The sequence below is a fragment of the Pteronotus mesoamericanus genome, unplaced genomic scaffold (genome assembly GCF_021234165.1).
Source record: "Pteronotus mesoamericanus isolate MK-2021 breed Mesoamerican mustached bat unplaced genomic scaffold, CSHL_Meso_final scaffold_533, whole genome shotgun sequence".
Taxonomy (NCBI): Eukaryota; Metazoa; Chordata; class Mammalia; order Chiroptera; family Mormoopidae; genus Pteronotus; species Pteronotus mesoamericanus.
Window position 1 is genome coordinate 3,498,557 of NW_026555320.1, and position 19,529 is coordinate 3,518,085.

The 19,529-nt window shown below is 39.9% G+C and overlaps 1 protein-coding gene across 20 annotated transcripts in view; it reads right to left on the minus strand.

Annotated features, from left to right (window-relative positions):
• The window catches only part of MAP4 (microtubule associated protein 4), a 131,596-nt gene that overhangs the window by 97,103 nt on the left and 14,964 nt on the right, over positions 1–19,529 (minus strand). The window contains exon 1 of one of the 20 annotated variants that reach the window (XM_054594653.1): positions 44–195. The exons of the other annotated variants lie outside the window; for them this stretch is intronic. The gene's annotated coding sequence lies outside the window, so the exon portion shown is untranslated. Of the gene's footprint in view, positions 1–43; positions 196–19,529 lie in introns of those variants that run through there. 20 annotated transcript variants of the gene reach the window in all.

A 19,529-nucleotide genomic window follows, 5' to 3' on the forward strand; every position in this document is an offset into this window, starting at 1 on the left:
CAGAAAACCTTGCAGCCCCAGCCAGAGCGCCCAGCTTACTTACAGGAACTATCCGGGCAGCTTGGGTTCAGTCCTGACCAAGTACATTTTAGAGCACTGAACAGGCACCTGCCTGCTACATTTCCGTCCCCGTGAATTTAAATCTATTTCTCCAAGAAGAATAATCTACACCAGATACCTCCCACTGTGAGCCATGTGACACAGGCGGCGCTGAAGTCTGGTTACGCGGGCCAAGACAAGAGACGGCTATGACACAGCACTTACGTTTCTGCTGCAACCATCCTGAAGGGTGATTCTTCAATTTTATCCCAGTTTTTCAAAAAAGAGAGTCAATTTTAAGATTCTCAATACTTAATGCCTCCAAATTTGGAAAAAGAGAAGATATTTTTTAAAACTTTACTATTCATCCCGTCCCATGTATTCTTCCTCAGCCTAAGACAAAAAAATTTAAAAAAGAAATTCAGAGTTGGCTTACAACTACCCCAAAATTTCTAACCACTTAAACTCTCTAAAGGCTTGTTTAAAACCACCAGTTCAAATAATCTAGGATCCAATTCTCTCACTTTAACAAATGACAAAAAAGAGAACCAGAGTAAACAAATCACTTATAAATGGGATAACAAAAAAAAAAAGAGAACCAGAGGAAACAAATCACTTAAAAATGGAGCTGGAACTGAGGGTCAGCTAAGAGGAGAGCCAGAAACAGCAGCAGGGAGGGACAAAATTGGCAAAATCTTATAATTTAATAGGTTCTGCCTTTATCTGGCACAGCATCACTATACTTAAAAATTAATTTTTTTTTTGCCCTGTCTTTTCTTCTTAAAAGGATGAAGGCCGTTGAGAAGAGTTCTAACACCAAGAAAACATTCTAGCAGATTTAAAAGAACCCCGATGCTTATTTAAAAAAAAGAAAAAAAAAAATCCAGTCCTGACTGGTGTGGCTCAGTTGGTAGAGCATCATCCCGCAAAGCAAAAGGTCGCCAGTTTGATTCCCAGTCAGGGCAAGTGCCTGGGCTGTGGGCTCGATCCCCCGTCAGGGCATGTACAAGAGGCAACTGATCCATGTGTTTCTCTCACACTCGTATCGATGCCTCTTTCCTTATCCTTCTCTCTCCCTTCCTCTCTCTCTAAAAAAATGAATAAATAAAATCTTTCTTAAAAATCCAAACTCCGTAGTGTGATATCAAAGCCACACAAATCCTAGCAGATCAGGCCTATAACCTACCACAACCATCAGCAGGTTTCAATGTAGGGTCTCCCTATATTTCAGTCACATGGGACCAGCTGCCATTTTACAAGCATATCATGGACATCATCATCGTATACCCTTTGTAGGGGTCAGAATGAGCCACCCTAAGACGTACCTCTGTGGTATGTGACCTGTTTCAAGCTAAGGGCAACTGAAACCCTGAGGACTCAAAAGAAACTTCGGCTTCCCTCTTAACTATCTAGAAGAACTTAAATTAGGAGCGTGGCCCAGGGTAAGAGTGAAAATCAGAAATGACCTTTTGCCCACCTATATGGCAGGGAAAACTAGTAATTACTGAACATGTGCTCTCCCTCCAATGACCTCCTGTGTATTACCGCAGGCGCTCTGCCCCCTCCCCAGCTCCGGCGCCTCATGTACCCCTCTTCCCTTTCTGTCTCCGACTCTCATGTGAGCAGGGTTCCCATCCCCATGTACGTATTAAAGTTGGTTATTTGCTCATTAGTCTGTCTCCTGTCTCCTTGATATTAGAGCAGCCAGAAGAACCTTGAGGGTAGAGAAAATTTCTTCCTCCCCTCACCTTGCTGATATAGCTCTCCACACTTAATTCCCTTTGCCCTCCTTGTTTGTCAAAGTTTCGAAGTCAAGGTCCACATCCTACCACCTTTTCTGTGATTCCTGTTTAGAATCCCTTCTCCCAGCACCATTCAGAACTAACAGCACATCATCTGTACTTCTAACAGGTGCAGTCTGATCTGCGGTGCAGCCAGCTGTGTACAGGGTGGCACAAAAGCAGGCTTACAACTGTTCGTATGCACAGTAATACCGTGATTAATAAATAGTAACACAAAAATGCGGGGCAGGGGCTGAGTGGCGGGAAGCAAAGGGGGAAATGGGGGATGTCTGTATACCAGCAGCTCCTATAAGGCCTCAAAGGCCAAGGACCATGGCTAAATGAAAGGTGTAGCTTCTCTTAAGGAGGTACTACCCGTATTTTGCCATGTATAATGCGCACCCACAGTTTTTGCACAAACTTTCAGGGGAAAAAAGTTTTTCATTTTAATTTTTTAATTCAATTTTTTTAATTTATATTTAGATACTTGTTTTTTGTATTATAGAGAGTATTGTTTTGCATATGGATATCATTATTGTTTTCTAGAGTTATACTTTTAACGCATAAGAATAAAAGAATTAAAAATATATATAGATATGAAATTAATAGTAACCATGTATAATGTGCATCCTTATTTTTCCCTCAAAAGCCGGGGCAAAAAACTGTGCATTATACATGGCAAAATACTTTACACAGAGGATGAGCCAAAGTAACAAAGCCAACAAAACCAAGGAGCTAATAACTAAACGGTTCTTCAACGGTGTAACAGAAGCTAATACAAAAAGTGTCTAATTTGAAATGAATCAGAGGTGCCAAAACTATAAAAACTCTTTAGAGTGAAAAAAGAATAAATAGATTCAAGTCTGAAGAGTCGCCACTAATTAAGAATATTCACCTCATTTCTTCTACTTTCCAAACACAGCTTAAGCCAGAGCAATCATGAAAAGAAAGCCAGCAGGGAGTGACCGGCCGTACAAGCCAGCTCTCCATGCTGGTCATCATTATTAAGCAGAGCAATAAAAATAGCTCTCTGCTTTCAGAAAAGCACAACAACATGATGCAACATTGCAAAAACAGATTTTTATTCAAAAGATCAGCTGCCACCACTGATATTAACATCACTGCATCAAATATTAAAACTTTTACAATTATTAAAATGTTAACACTCTACAGTATCAGCTCATATGTCTCTATCCAAGAATAATAAATTATGTAATTTTAAGATGACTTAGTGCTGGAGAAATTGGATGAAGTGAAGAGTATTCACATTTGATCAGCTCTTAGCTTTTGAGAACTGTTTTATTTAAGAAAAACCTTTCCATGAAGCAAAGCAAGTCTCTCTCTGAAGTTCTGAGCCATAGCATACCATAGTTTATTGTATATCAGTGAAAGTAGAGGAAAATATAAGATAAAACTAAAAGGAGATAAAGATGTGTGTGATAATTCTAGGATTATTTATTTACAATATGTCTCTTCCAGAGGCCCCTTGGACTCTGAGTTCCCAGATGGCAAAAACAGCATCTTTTTCACCTTTTACCACAGGCATCTAGTGATACCTCATAGGTTCTCATTAAATGCACATGCAGCCCTGGCTGGTGTGGCTCAGTGGATTGAGCACTGGCCTGCAGACCAAAAGATCACCGGTTCAGTTCCCAGTTGGGGCACATGCCTGGGTTGTGGGCTGGGTCCCTGATTGGGGGTATGTAAGAGGCAGCCAATAACAATGGATCTCTCCCTCTCTTCCTCCCTCCCTTCCTTTCTCTCTAAAATAAATAAATAAAATCTTTTTTAAAAATAAAATAAAATAAATGCACATGCATACTGCAGGGTATGCTCTGCTCTCTATCATGACGCCATCCTTCTCTGGCTGGGACAGACGTCTGACCAGCTGGAAGGACCCTCCTGGCTCTCCACAGTTGGTGCTAGGACAGGGTTCGCCATGGGGGACAGTAGCTCAGCAATCCTGAGCAGGAGGAACTCAGAGCAGGTATAAACACTATAGGAATACTTACTTAGTAGGCAGTTTGTAGAATGACTTTAGTGGTCGTAAATGCTTTGCCTTTAACACAAAAGTACCTTACAGATGCTTTTAAATAGAGGGGAAAGCCCAGAAGTAACACTAATACTATTAAATGAAAACTGATCAAGTGAAGAAAAAGTCAAAGGACTCTTCCAAGTTAGTATTAACATAACTTTTAACATTATACCTGAAATAGAGGTTAAGATCTCTTCAGGGACAGAGCTGAGCAATTTGTTTGTAAGAGCTGATTCTCAACGGTACCCACAATTGAGAGTTACTGAGTTAATCACCACATTACCTAATACATTCAAGGTAAAGTTCACTAAAATGAAACACAGAACAAAAACAGGACCTGTAAAACTTAACCCTAGAAAGAAAGAGATCGGGTTCCCCCTCGTTGGGAGGGTAGGTGCTTTCGGTCCAGTTCACTGGAGGCAGAGCCTGAGACAGGGATTCTTATACAAATGACCTGTTGAGGGGGTGCCCCAGAGAGCCCTCTGAGAGTGGGAAGGGGAGCAAACTGAGGCTTTAGCTGAAGTCTAGGCCCCACCTCCTATCGGTGAAGCTGTGCAGCACAAGCACAGCACAAAAGTCAGTGTGGCTCTGAGGCATGGGGGCCAGGTTTCTGTAACCTGCATCAGGCACGCATTGGCTGAGGGCCGGTGAACCGGAGGGATGCAACCTCCCAAGCATTTCTGGGGGAGGTGGCTCCTACCTGTTGCTGCCCTTGGAGGCTAACACTCACGGCAGGATGGGGGGTGGGAAAGGGGAGTGCGCACTAGCTGGTAAAGGGACTCTAGACAGGACACCGGCATCATCTACTAAAAAAGGATCAACTGCGTAACAAAAAAGCATAGCAGACTGGTGTAGGTATACAAATACCAAGCAAAATAGACTCTAAGCAAAAAAAAATCCTTTAGTAGAAATAAAGCAACAAAAAGTTTAATTCACTAAGAAGATTTACCAGTATTAAAAGTTAAACATGTATATACTGAACACCAGGGCTATTTTAAAATGCATAAAACTGACAGTAATGAGGAGGAATAGATGAGTCCTCCTTCACAGGGGGATGTCGTAATACGCCTCTCTCCATAACTGGCACATCACAGACAAAAATCAGCAGCACATACAAGCTCGAACAACTCAATACACAAGTTTCAGCTAATGACACTGTGATACTGGCACAACCATCAAAAAAGCCAATCTCAACAACTACATGTGCATCTATTATCATCTCAAAAAAAAAAGTTTAATTAAAAAAAAAGAGGTCAATACCAGAACCACTACATATGCACATAATTTGTGACAAATGTGACACTGCAGAGCAGTAGAGAAAGATCTGTCTCTTTACATGGTGCTGTGTCACCCTGGCCTGGTGTCAGGTGGTTGGAGGATTGTTCAGTGCACAGAAAGGTTGCAGGTTTGATTCCCAGTAAGGGCAGGTGCAGGAGGAAGCCGGTTGGTATTTTTCTCTCCCCTCGAGGTCTCTCTTTCTCTTTCTCCCCGCTGCCCCACCTTCTCTAAAATCAATAAACATATCCTCAGGTAAGGGGGAAAGAGGAAAGGGGAGGGAGGGACGGAGAGAGGGAGGGAGGGGCAGATGGATATTCAATTATTGGGGGAAATGTATCTTGAGGTCTACCTCATACTCTACACAAAAATCAACTGCAGGCGAATGGCAGGCCTAAATGTGAAAGATAAAACAATAAAGCTTCTAGAAGATAATCTGGAGACTATCTTTACAATCATGGGGTAGGCAAGGATATCTTACACAGGTCACACAAATCACTAACCATAAAAAGCTAAAAATGATCAACTGGACTACATTAAAGGTAAAAATATACATCCATCCAAATATACCATTAATAGAATGACAAGCAAATCGCAGGGTTGAAGAAGATCTCTGCAACACATAAAAAGAAAGAACTCATATATGGGAAATACAAAGAACTCCTACAAATCAAAAAACAAAACAGCCACCTCTTCTAGGAAACTATCCAAACAGTCCATAAACACATGAAATGTGCTTAATTTTACTAATTGGCAGGGAAAGGTAAATTAAGAGCCAGCAAATATCAGCCAGAATTGCGAACATGGAAAAGACAGACAATATCAAGTGTTGGAAGAGACGCGCGGCAAGGGGACTTCTCAGGCACCACCATAAATTGACACAACCATTTTAGCAACAGCATGCCATTATTTATAAGGTAGAATTAGTACATATCCTTTCCAGGCTTTCCATTTCTACACATGTGTCTTACATCAACTCTTGCACCTATGAACAATAATGTCAGAGCATCATTATTCATAACAAGAATCTAAAAACAGAGACTAGGTTAAATTTTGTATTAATGTAATGAAGTCAATACAGCATTGAAAATGAATTAACTACAGATATACCCATCAACACGGATGAACTGCAGTTACACGGTGTTAAAGGAGACATACATTTGTACTCAAACTATTAAACACAAGGAAAGGCACGAAGTTCAGGACAGGGATACACTTTGGGGAGAAAAAGTCAACAGACAAGGGACAAACAAGGGGCTTAGGAAAGTCCTATTTTGTAAGCTAGATGGTAGATTCATGGATATTTATCTTTTTATTATTCTTTAAATTTTGCATATATATTTTACATACATAAAGGTACATACAACATCACAGTGAGAAGGAAGAGTAGGGGGCGCAAGGATGATCAAGGAAGCAGAGAGACAGAACAGGAGGCAGAAAAGGAAAACACAAGGAGGCAATTCCCCGAGCAGGAGTAAGTTGTGACACAGGCTGTCTCCTGATTTCTAACAGCAGCACTAAATGCTAGAAAGCAATGGAGTGATGCCCTTTAACACTGAAATTTTAAACCTAGAGTTTTATACCCAACCTATGGATATTTATCAAGTGAGGACCAAGTGATAAATTCAAACAAGCAATAAATGCAAAACATTTATATTTCCAGACACCCTTTCTGAAAATGAACTTTCAGCACAGAGTCAAAAAAAAAAAATGACAAACACAGCATTCTAGGAAAGGCACAGTACCCAAATAACAGTCAAATTAACCTATAACAAAAAATGAAAAAACCCCAGGACGATGGTAATGCATTACACCTAGAAACAACTATCCAAAATTAAACTTTCCACAAACAGTATAATTTTTGAAAGCTCAATGGCCTTACATATGTAGTACAGATGCCTTATATTTTTCTACCAATAAGGAAAAAGAAAAGACAAGTAAAAATTGGGGAGAGGAGGGTTAGTGGAAGGGAATTAACTACACAAGAAAGTACTGATTCAAACACAATGCAACTTGAACGGTGACATTACTTTGATCTCATCATTATATATTTTAAGAAAAGAATGCATTTAATAGTGACCCTCAGAATACTGTCATCAGATTTACTAACACGGGTGGACCCACGAGGAACTGTACTTTGTACTTGCATGTAAAAGGGTATATATATACTGTATCACAGGAAGGAAAGGAAGGGGAGTGGGGGCTAACTCTAAAACGGCAGCTTTTAAAATCAAAGCTAAAAGGCTTCTGCTGACTGTTCAAGTTTAATCTTAAGTGGGTAGAAGGCAAAGAGAACTTTGCCTCCTCATTGGAATGTGCTTTTCCATTGGTCTGAAAGTCTGCATGTGCTGACCTCTGGAAGAGAGGATAAGGTCTGTCTGTTCTCCCTTCTGCTAGTGGGCTGACCGACTGCACATGGGCGGATGAGGACTTGGAGGCTCTGACGCTGGCCATGTTCAATATTCTACTGCATTTCTTGTACAAGCATGGGAAGACTTTTGCCATACATCCATTTTTGATCATTCAAAAGTAAGCAAGACATACGAGACAAAGAGCAGTTTAAACCACAAAGGAAATTACAAAAGAAAACAACATGATATAACCATCTTGGAAGGAAAAAACTCCTAAATAGAGCAAGCACCAAAGAGTTTGCAAACTAAAGTTACAAAGCTATCCGAACTAAATTTCTTCCAAGAAATTCTGAAGCAAATTCTGAGTAATCAAAGGTACAGACCATATCCTGCAATAAGAGAAAGACTTCGGCGGTAAATACGGAATCGAGGACCATATAAGCTGAATGGGAGAGTGGCAGAGACGAGCTCAAGGCTCCCAGTCCTGCCTCTTCTTCCGGAGTATCCAGAGACATTCCAACCTTCCTTGCAGATACAAGTTGAGACCATATGACTGGATCTTGTCAGCAGAACGCAAGATGAAGTAACATGCTTCACCACAAAACATTAAACAAGCTCCTCCCTGCTGGTGCTCTTTGCTCTCAACCAAATAAATAAAAAGGATCCAGGGGAAGACTCCAAGACACCAGATGGAAGGAACCGGAATTCTTCAATCATCACAGGAAGCAAGAAATAAACCTTAATTGTGTCAAGCCATTGAAATGCTAGATTATGTTAAAGCAGTTAATATTAATTCCCAACTGATACAAGGATCTTATATGTGTAACATCCCCATTTTACAAATACAGCAACTGATAAAAAAAAGTTTCTAAAAATTACACTAGTTAATAGAAGAACCAACTTCTTTTGTTAAAGACCACGTAAGGACAGCAAGATAGTTTCCCATGTACCATGAGGGACCTTAAATTTCTACAACAGTGCTTGTGAAAATCGCACCAACATCCATCGCAAATACTATGACTGCCACTGGTTCTCACATTCGCACTTGTATCCGTAAAATATGGCTGACATTATTAGAAACTTTGTATTTCAAAACAGACTAATACAGTAGGTAAAACTTTGTATAATTGTATATAATCTCTGTAGACTAACTTCTAAAATGTAGTTTTTCAGATTTCAGATTTGCAGTTAGAGTAATCCATAAAAGTCATCCTGTGATCTTTGGCAGCTGATTTTTAGCAGTGAACACCTAATATCATTACTCCTTCATACAACTGCTACAAACTGATTGGCTTAAACTAAAAACAATGAAACAAATCAAACTACACAAATAATATATTCTGCCCTGGCTGGTGTGGTTCAGTGGATTGCGTGCCGACCTGCATACCTAAAGGTCGCTGGTTCAATTCCCAGTCAGGGCACATGGCTGGGTTGCAGGCCAGGTCCCCAGTTGGGGGCATGCAAGAGGCAACTGATCTGTTTCTTGTGTACACTGATGTTTCTCTCCCTCTCTTTCTCCCTCCTTTCCCTTCTTTCTTAAATAAATATATAGATGGCTCTGTTTTAAAAGGAATAATATATTTTCCATAACTAAGAAAATACCGTCCACTGTCAGCTTTACTATGTCCACTCATCACAACTATGCCCCCAAATCCCACCTAACAATATATCCATCAATACAGCTTTTTTCACATTAGAATCAATTTACCAGTTACTTAAAGAAACAGAAATGGAACATGCATCACCAATTAATATGCGTACATCTGCCAAATACTGACTGGAAGCAGCAAGCAGGCCACGAGTTCAGGAGAGCGAGCAGGCAAGAGTCCTCTGCAGCCCACGTGCAGCCACATTTGGAGAAAGCAAACAGTTCCCTCTGTGCCTAAGGTGCTTAGACTGGTAAAACTTCCTGCTGCCCTGAGTCATGAATGGTCACTGTTTCACAGCTCAAGTGAAACACATGCATAAAAATATCTAAGCAAAATAAGTCAAACAGAAAAGGACAAAAATCCTTCGCAGGATGTGTGCAAATTACTTCACACACATCCGGGATATAAAACAGAAAGCAGCAGCAAACGAAACTCACAGACAAAAGTATGGTGATTATCAGAGGGGAAGGGGGCGGAGGGAGGTTAAAGAGGATAAAGGGGTCAAATATATGACAGAAGGAGTCAACTTGGATGAGCACACAATGCAATGTGAAGATGATGTATTTACATAATTGTACACTTGAAATGTATCTTATTAACCAATTAACCCCAATAAATTTAATAAAAAGGAAAAAATATGTGCATAAAAAGACAAAATAATAAAGAGTAAAGAGGCACCTTAAATTATCTGGTTTCTTCTCACATTTTACAGCTAGTAAAGTGAGATCCAAAGAAGCTTCCCCTTGCCCAAAGGAACGCAGCTAATTAGTGGCAAGGCTGAAATTAGAATCAATATCTTCCAACTGCCGCCCAGCCCAAAGTTCCCTTCCCAGGGCAAGTACTGGCCCAATGTACAAGAGAAGCTCTTGTTCAGTCATAAAGTAGAGCTCCAACGTCAAACAGGGTCCCCAGAGCAGTGGCCTATACAGTGTTTTGGAAAAACTGCGCCATCATCTCAAAATCAGGAATTTTTGCACGGAAATACAGACTGACAGCTTCTTTCAAAAAAGAAAAAAAAAGTACACAACTAGCATGTGTTCCCACTCAGTATAATACACTGGAGCTGAGAAGTGACTGCCTTCTGTAGACTCCCACTCAAGACAGTATTTGCAACGCAATCTTACCCAAGCCGGCTTCCCTCACTCACTGTGACTGCAAGGATGCTGTGAGAGTCCGTAGATACTCCTGCACTGGAGCTATTTAAGCCATCAATTCTAAGAGTTCTTATGGCAGTAGAATTGTGCCTGGGTTTTAGTGGCTGGGTTTAACTAAATCACAAAGTCAACAGACAGGAAAGATGGAGAAAGAGCACAAAGAAAAAAACAAAACCCACCTACTATCAAACCGGTGGTAATTCCTTTAGACCATAATCAGAACTTGATTCACACATCCAAAAAGCCTTACTTTCCTAGGAAGCAATAACCACTACCTCCTTTTTCAAGAATTTTAAGTCAAGGACATGAAAAGCTCTGTTCTGACACCTCTGCTTTAAGGAAAAAGCAAGACTGCATACTCATATTTCCTAAAGCAGTAATCTCAATGATTTAAAATCCTGTATAGTATACAAATGTATTTGAACAATAGAATTTTTTTTAAATCCTGTATATTATCGTTACAGACCATCAGTGCAATGCCACTTTACATATTTTAAGATTTAGCACTACTATATTGCAATGAAACTCCAATAAAAAGAGGTAGGCAGAAAAAAGGAGAATGGTAGAAAGAAGTCTAAACTTGAAACAAACCTTATTTTTCCCTTAAATATGGCCACTTCCACTCCTTTCAAACAGATAAAGTCTAATTAAAATCTTAGGGGACACTCCAGTAAGGGGTGGTTTATAATACCATTCTCTGACAAAGGAATCAGGACTACTTTGAGAAATAACTAGTTCTAAGACTGGGGCAGCAAATATACAAGCAGAGCCTGAAGCATCTTATGATGTCAGAAAGCTAGGAAATGATTTTTAAAAATTAATCAGGCATGTCAAAAGAACAAAGGAATCAACTGAAAAAGCTTCAAATGACCAAAGCTGGAACTATGTAAGCAACAAAATACAATACTGGGGCGTAACCAATCCATACTGATATAAATACATAAATTAGTGAGGGAGCACAAATGTATCTACCATGAAGAATTCCAAAGACTTAATATAGATTCCCACCTTCTAGGAAGTGGAACAGGAACCCTCATTCCTTAAGTGTGAGCCGCACACAGTGACCTCCTTCTAGAGAGTATAATAATGGAAAGGAAGACAAAAAGGACCCTGACAAACACGACCTAAACCCACTGATCAAGATTAACAATAACATTGATAAGCCATGTTGACAGTATGGACCCAGGATGAGAATGGCATTTGACCTCTGTAATCTTCCTCTCAAAAACTGTAACCCCAGTCTAACCATAAGGAAAAGATCGGCCAAACCCCACTTGGAGGACATTCTATGAAATGTCAGCGCAGTATTCCTCAAAGCTGTCCACATCATCCAAAAATAAGGTCATCAAAAATCAAGTCTGAGAAACTCTGACAGCCGAGGGAAGCCTAAGCACGACAACTAAATGTAGCGTGATAACCTGGATGAGACCCTAGAACAGAAAAAGGAAATTCAAAGAAAGTATCAACTTCAGTTAGTAATGTATCAACACTGGTTCATTAATTGTAATAAATATACCATATTAATGTAAGATGTTAACAATAGGAGAAACTGGATGTAGAGTGTATGGGAATTCTGTACCATCCTCGCAACTCTTCTGTAAATCTCAATCTACTTTCTAAAATGTTTTAAATTAATTTTAAAAATATTTAGATAGAAAAAACCTTATATGAGCATATTTATGTAAAAACATATGAGATAATTATAAATTATCTTTATTTCTGAACATGGTCAGAATGTGCACTTCTAAAGTGGTCTATGGCAGTAATCAGTGTTTTTCATTGTTTAAACATCAAAAATCATGAACTTGAGCCTTATAGAATTTTTTCACTTTTATTTTATTTATTTTTTTATTTATTTATAGAGAGGGGAAGGGAGGGAGAAAGGGAAAGAAACACGAATGTGTGGTCACCTCACATGCCCCCTACTGGGGACCTGGCCTGCAACCCAGGCATGTGCCCTGACTGGGAATCAAACTGGTGACCCTTTGGTTCGCAGGCCGGCACTCAATCCACTGAGCCACACACTGCGTTTTCTTAAACACAGGGGAAAACATCAACTGTTCACAATACATCCCCTATGTTCCCTAGGACAGGTATGTAGAAAACAACCTCAAGAAAAGGGTAGTATATGATACCCGCCTTGAACAATCGAATAACAACCAGTATTTACTTCCAACTTTAATCTGATCCAAGACCTAAAACCGCACTCACACAATCTGTTGTACAACTCACTGAAGAGACTTAGTAAGCCTGGAGGAAATTCTATATAAGAGTACTTCCAAGTCTCTAATCACTGAAAACCGGTTCTCCACTACAGCTTTAAATCGGAAGGTCTACCACTGGTACTTTGGAAAAACAACTTTGTTGATTCACAAACAACAGCAACCAACTCTAATAAGGCCTTATTCACGTTCAGAGAAACAAAACAACTAGCAATGTGTAGCTAATATTTCCAAATGAATCACAGGACTTTAAAAAGGGCACTTGAATACAACCTCCCTTTTTTATAAGTGAGAATAAGGCCAAGGGGATTAACAAAGATACTTGTTCAAGGGCATCCTTGAGTCTCAACTAGAACCAGGACTTCCTCTCAGCCCTACATTCCAAAGCAGGAAGCAAGTAACAGATAAGGGGTATTATAGCTTTGACCATTTCCTATACTAGGTTAGAATGCTTTAGTTTCCTCGGGGTCAACAAGATAAGTCCAACCATATCCACCTATCAGAAATAGCACCAAACAGCTATCTTTTTTTTAAATGCCATGCCTACCTAACACAGATTTTTGTCTCCTATTTAATTCTCAATTCTTGCATTGTGCCACTAGTCAATATCCATGATGTGAAGCTGAAGCCTTGGTTAAAGTTTCTAAATGTACAATTTAATTTGGTACAAACAGAAAAGTAAGTATATCAATTCCTCTCCCAGTTGTCCTAAATGATATTTTTACTGAGGTAAAATCTACAGAACAAACATTTTAAAGTATACAATTCCATGGCATCTACCTCTCTCCAATTTCAAAATGTCTTTTATATTTTTAGAGCTGCACTAATCCAAATGTACAAAAGCTATTCTGTTTTCAATTAATTCATTACATCTCAACTAAGGCCTAGGCCCAGGTTGCAACCCTAAGTGTGTCCTGAGCCCCTGTATCATTCTAATCTCTGTCTACACGTGGCCAGCCAGAGTGCACAGGTATCGTGCCAAGTACCTTTCACCTTCTTCTACTTATCAGTGGTATTCTATCACACAGAAAACTCACACTCCTGCCCTAAACATAACCACAGAGTCAGGCTTATTGTGTGGTTGGCCGACCCAGCAGGCTTTTGTTTCAACAAATACTTGAGACATTACAAACTACTTAGGAAGGAATGATCTCATCCTACTGATCCAACAGCAAACTTTATCAAAAAGCTTTTTGTTACAAGCTGTGATAACCTAGGAAACCAGATCTGTTTTTACTATTCAGGCAATAAAAAGGAAAAAAGAAATCATAGAGAACAAAATCAGGTCACATATTGACCATTTCTAAAAATCACTTACTCTACAGAATTTTCCCCTTTCTTTGTTATCTCACTACAAGTGAACAAAAAGAAAGACTTTCAGAATTATTTAATGCCAGTAAAAAAAAAATCACTGTAACAATGTTTTAGTTGTAAAACTTTAAACTTCAAATTCTAGTCCCAATATTCAACCTACGCTGGTTCTAATTTGTATGAAAAAACAAGGATTTCTCTCTAGCAGCATCTCAGCATTGATAGAATGCTTATATTCTAGATACTCATCACTTTACACATGTTAATTTCATTAATATGTTGAACAATTCTAGTGGGCAGGTATATTATTATCCCCATTTCAAATGAGGACACCAAGGCACTTAGGTTAAATGACTTGTGACTTGGACAGCAAGCTGAGGCAGAGCTCAAAGGTCACTAAAGACACTGAGAAGGCAGAAGCAGTATAAACGCTCTCTCCCACCGCCTCCGCCTGCAACCCCACAGCCCAACTCCCAGCCCCAGGTTAAAAGACATCAACACTGAGGGGCAGAAGGCGGTGGAAACAGGCTACCATACAGGCAACTGTAAGGGCTTCTCTTGCTCTCTAAGATGTTCCAGATGGGGAAGGGTTAGTACAAAAAAAGATGTAGGGAAAAGGGGGGGTTTTAAAAAGCAAAATCTTAGTATTACTGCACAATTTTCCAAGGATTTGGGAAGCATAAGCAATCTAGTCACTTAAAAATTGAGTTCTCTGCACGGAAGAAGAGATACTTTGTCTAGCTCTCCTAAAGTTTAGATGAAATAGCCCCAAACTATATTCCCTGGCTCTAAATCCATGCTCACCTATCATCCTTTCCATTTAGAAGAAATCAAGGCGGGCTGAGTTGGAGGGGGGAGGAAGCAACAGAAAAAGGTAGCACTGTAATCACGCGAAGTCAGTCTCATTTGAAAAGTCATTACCCCAAGTTAAAGATCACAACCTAGACCCTGAAGGCTGGTAAAGAGTCAGCTCCCCTCACCGACGCCACGACTGACCGCACCCCCAACAGTAATCTCTTTCAATGTCTAGTGAAGAAATAAAACTGTCACCCATTAGCATTCATCATCTATTAACTGTATACTACTCCTATTTTTTTTAATTTTTTAAAAAAGTTGTTATGCATCATATATTATACATCTGGGTACTCAAAGCTCATGGATGCGCCTTCTCTGTCCGGCATACTGTTGAGTATGGAGCCATGGCCATACCCTTGGACATCGAGTAGGCATTCCAGACCCTTGTCCAAGCAGGTCCTTCTGCTTCGGGGGTCAGTGAATCGTCTCTGCTCTAAAACACTCAAAAAATACAAAACAGATCAAGACGACTGTTTAGAGTGAATCATCCTAATTTTGTGTGTGTGTCAGAATGCATGTGAAAATCAACTGGCTCAGGTGCCTAATGTAGATTGTACAAGGACCTACAGCAAAGATAAGGCATAAAGCTAACAATCTCTTCTGGTTTAGGGACCAGCTCTCCGACATACTGAAAGTGAATGTTATCCTAAAGTAAAAGAAAATAAAAAGATGATTACCAAGCCAACCGACAGATAGATAAAGACTAGAGCTACAACACTGGCCTATGGCCCTGGCCAGGCGCTCAGCTGGTTAGAGTGTTGTCCCATACCGCCAAGGCTACAGGCTCGATCGCAGGTCAGGGCACAGAAGGATAGACCGATGAATTCATAAGTAAGTGAAACATTTATGAACATTATAAAAGAACATTTGTTCTCTGTTTTCTCTCTCTCTCTATCTCTCTCTACCTCTCTCTCCGCTCCCTCCCCCGCACTTCTCCCTTCCTCTCTCTCCCTAAAAATCAATAAATAAAAATTTAAAAAACAATACTGGCCTAGAGCCTACAGTTTCTGCAGACAAAAATAGAGTTTAACTCTCTGAAATGGATTAAGCTTTCCCCAGATCTCAGCTGACCTTCCCACGCTGTCTTGGACTCCAAACAGGTTCCAATACATTCAGTGAGGACAGTAACACAATCACAGAATATAATCTGTAAAGGAAACAAACTCCAGTACACAGAGTTCTGATCAAAGGAAAGAGTGTCCCAAGAAGAGGAGAAGCTGTTACCGAAGCTTAGAACCTCCTTTCATATCCTCATTGCTGTAACATGAATACGAGTGGATAAGTACATCAGTAACCTGAATCAAAAATAATTTGTTCCTTCTTCCTCTTCAATCCTAAAATAATTCTTCCTCGCTCAGTAACTAAAACGCCATTTTTCTAGTCCACCTTTTCAAGACCCACCTCAACTATCTCCGTCTCCGTGAAGCCTCATGCGTTGCAGAGCTGCTAGTCCACCACTGACGAACTGCTAGTTTACGTGCCTATTACCCTTTACAAACCATGAGCTCAAGGACAAGGATTTTCCATGATCTCTGGGTGTTCACCGGCACTCATCCCGGTCCCAGGAACGTGGCAGATACAAAATAATGTAAAGTAAAACATGTCCCTCATTTTTGTACTTGAATTCTTCAATTTTTCTCTTTTGATCAAAGCCCATGGGGGAATATTAATTTTATATAATGACCCATATTCACACACATTTACTTACACCCACACACACACACATATATAAATGAAATAGAAATTTGATGAATCAATACTAATCCTTCCTATGTAAAATGTATTGATAGGTTCTGTTCCCTTTATTTTTTTAAGGGGCTGTCTGTGACTTACAATTTGAAATTTTCAATTCTGGTAAAAATCATCTCTTAAGAGAAGGATGTACAAAATTAATAACTGTTTTCACATTTCAGTGTAGAAATCCCCTGGAAAGATGGTTTAAAATACACTACAGAGTTCTATTCCCGGAATCTGGTTTCATGTCTGGGTAGAGGCCCAGGAATCCACATTTCAACACAGTCCAACTGGTTCTGATGCAGATACTTACCAGAAACATGCCTGCCCGATTTAAGATTTAATCTCAAAAGTCAGAGCTTCAATACTTCTTATACTAAACTACAGGTTAACTAAAGTATCTGCAAGAGGGTCCTGCCTTGCCCTGGCTGGCGGCTAGGCTGGTGGGAGCGTCTTCCCGTACACCAAGAGGCTGCGGGTTTGATTCTGAGTCAGGGCACATGCCCAGGTTGCGGTTCACGACCAATCAATGTTTCTCTCTGGCACACTGGTATTTGTCTCTCTCTCTCTCTCTCTCTCTCTCTCTCTCTCTCTCTGCCCTCACCCCTTCCTCTCTAAAATCAATTTAAAAAACATATCCTCGGGTGAGGATTAAAAAAAAAAAACAACTATTGGAAAATAAAAAAAGAGGTTCCTGCCTTGCTAATAACTTGATTTTTAATCTGAAAGCTGGCTCAACAATACTTTTATAGTCTTCCTCTAATGCAACTTGGTAAACCACAAAAATCTAACTGTTCTTCTCAACTATGGTTCTTCTAGCTCTTCACACCAAGAAAACAAAAAAATGATATTAATGAAAGGACGTTTGAAAACCAGTGACACTGACCATAAAAGTGTCATATACAGTCACCAGTTTGGAACACTTAAGTACAAGCGGCCTAAAAAGCCATCGCTAACAGCTCGAAGTCTGACCACAAATGCTTGAAAGCCAATGATGAAATAAAGCTTTTGTAAGAGCACCCTACAATACAAGCCTCCATTTCTTATAATTACAAGCCAGTAACAAGATCCTTGATTCCTGTAAGCTTTAAATTCAACAAAGTCAATATTAAAAAAGCACCAAATAGAGGAGAAAGAATAAAGTACCATATTGCAAGTATTGCAATGAACAATCAAAAAATGAAATTAAGAAAACAACTTCACTTATGACAGTATCAAAAAGAATACTTAGAAATAAAATTTAACAAAAGAAATGCAAAATTTATACTCTGGAAAATACAAAACACTGGTGAAAGGAAAGATCTAAACGGAAAGACACCCCATTTTCACAGGTGGGAAGACCTAATATTGTTAAAATGTTAATACACCCCAAACTCATCTACAGATTCAGTGCAATCCTATCAAAATCCCAGCTGGCTTCTTTGCAAAAATTGACAAGCTAACTCTAAAATAAGGAAATTCAAAGCAGCCAGAATAGCCAAAATAATACTGAAATTAGAAGACACAATTGGAAGTGTCACACTTCTCAATTTTAGGACATACTACAAGCTACTGTAATCACAACGAAGTGGTACTAGGATAAGTGTATCAGTGGAACAGAAGAGGAAATTCAAAATATGCAAGGACTAGTCACAGCTAATATACTGTGTAAATCTGGAAATGTGTTATTAGGGGACAGTGTCATGTAACTAAATCATGGTAAAGGAAATTTATGCATATCACAACCACGCACAGCAAGGACTCCCTCAATAATCAAATCACAGAATATTCTTTTTTAATCCTCACCCAAGAATACGTTTATTGATTTTAGAGGCAGAGGAAGGAGGAGAGAGAGAAACATCAATTAGTTGTCTCCCATACACTGTCCCTGACCAGGATCGAACACGCAACCGAGCCACCTGGCCAGGGCTCAAGTCACAAAATCTTGGCAACTTTAGAAAACTCTTTCAGGGCACTCTAACCAGACGGCGTATGCGGGACCTTGATGCAGACGACTGGTGACCATCGAGTGATACACACTACAGGGCAGTCGGATGATTAGAAAAATAAACCCTCAAACTAGCGTAATGGCCATGAGTACAGGTTCGAGAATCAGGCTGCCCGACTGCCCAGCCTGGCTTCTCCTCTGCCCAGCTGGCCAAATTTGTCCAACTTGGGCAAATTACATAATCTCTCCATGACACAGCTTCCTCATCTGTAAAATAAAAATGCTAAAACCTGTAATCACGGAGTTGTTACGAGAGTTAAATGACTGTTAAATCCGCAAAGAGTAGTTATTACATCCAGCACATAGTAAGTGTTCAGCAGTGATAACCTCTGCGATTAACCATGTCCCCCACATGACTGGACAGGGCTTGGTCTTCCTTACCGATCCTCATGTGTCTTGGTTCAAACCCTCCCCCTCACCTGGACGCTGCCTCAGCCTAGCAGAGCTCTCTGACACAGTCCCTCACCCAGCTCTCCATTCGGTCACCGAATTCTCCTCCTACAAATCAAATCTGACCTCTGTCCCCTTGCCAAAATTCAGCCTACAGCTGTTAGGGAGGGCAGAATAAAGTCAGTGGGAGGGGGCCATGGTGGCCCAGGGCAGGGTCCTGAAGACAAGCAGGGTGAGGAAGGAACGCATGTGGAGAGGTGGCCTGGCCCAACTTATTTATCTTATAACGAATAGAAGGCAGCTACCTTTTTAAAAGATCAAATGAATTTTACGATTGAGGAAACATATATATTAGTCTAAAAAGGAAGAATTAAGCTTAACTTTAAAAAGAAAACTGAACTTACTATAAACAGACACAATGACAATACATAACACATAACCCTGATTCTTTGGAAACAGTATTTCAATGTCTGTTCATATTGTTGTTTTCTCAGTGCCATTTTCATTCACTGCATTCACTTTCAAGATAAAATCTCACTTGGAATGGTGGTCTCTCTGGAACTTGATAACAAAGGGAACTCCTGGTGAAGCCTAAGCATCATCTACATAAATATTAGGTATTTGGAAAAAAATGCTGGTTCTTGAACAATGTATCTCTGGTTTCCCCGTCTCTTAAAAACATAGAGGAAAAGGAAAGTACAAAAGCTAAAAGAAAAGGATGAAAGAGAAAAGAAAAAGACAAGAAC